This window comes from Arachis ipaensis, chromosome B06, assembly GCF_000816755.2.
Source record: "Arachis ipaensis cultivar K30076 chromosome B06, Araip1.1, whole genome shotgun sequence".
Taxonomy (NCBI): domain Eukaryota; kingdom Viridiplantae; phylum Streptophyta; class Magnoliopsida; order Fabales; family Fabaceae; genus Arachis; species Arachis ipaensis.
The window spans coordinates 131,106,301-131,107,268 of NC_029790.2; positions in this window are offsets into that span (position 1 = coordinate 131,106,301).

Consider the following 968-nt stretch of genomic DNA (forward strand, 5'->3'; position numbering starts at 1 on the left):
GATAAACTACTTCTTATTTTATATAATTATAAGATAAATTTAAGAGTAAATTATCATTTCTACCTACAAAAGTTTTGAATGTTGACAAATTTATCCATAAAAAAAAATATCATTTCTATTTATAAAAGATGATTCCGAACGACAAAATTATTCCAACACTAAAAAATGACCTAAAAATTTTAAATTATTCTTTTCCTAACCCTAATCTTAACGCCCCTTCTCCCAAATCTCAACCTTCTATTTATTCTTTTTATAGATTTCACCACCTCTTTTACTAACACCACCACCATCACCAACCGTAAGCTCCACCTTTGGAGATAGAGGAAACTTCGGCGGCGCACCACCTGCTGCCAGGGACTAGATCCCGTCTTCCATGCTTTCCTGCGTCGCCTCCTGGTAAAAAGCAAGCATGTCACGTGCACCACCTGAAAAAATCCACAATTCTTCACAGCTTTGAATGCGTCGTGCACGGTGACAAAGGCCTGAAGGAGTCGGTGACAGCCTAATGAAGAGTGCGTGGCTAAGCGAGGACACATTTGTGTCGGAAATCGCTATTTTCGATGCAAAGCTTGAGCTCGTCGCGGTCGTTGCCTTGAAGGCATGCTGTGAAGCTTCCTTCAATGAGAGGAAAAAATATGGTATAGCCGATCTGGTTACTCTCGTCGCTGTCGTCAAATTCGAAGTAGAAACCGTCCTTGATCTCAACGAGAAGGCGCTGAATTTCTAATAGAATGTCTCTTCCTTTGTTTCCCATCTTTTGAGCCATCTACCATAGCTTGAAGCTGAAATAGGAAGGTGGGACTTACAGTTGGTGGAGATGGTGGTATTGATGAAGGAGACGATGAAATCTATGAAAAAAAGATTGAGATTTGGAAAAGAGGTGTTGAGATTAGGGTTAGAAAAATGATGATTTATAATTTTTAGGTTATTTTTCTACTGTGTTTGGATAATTTTATCGTACGAAATTA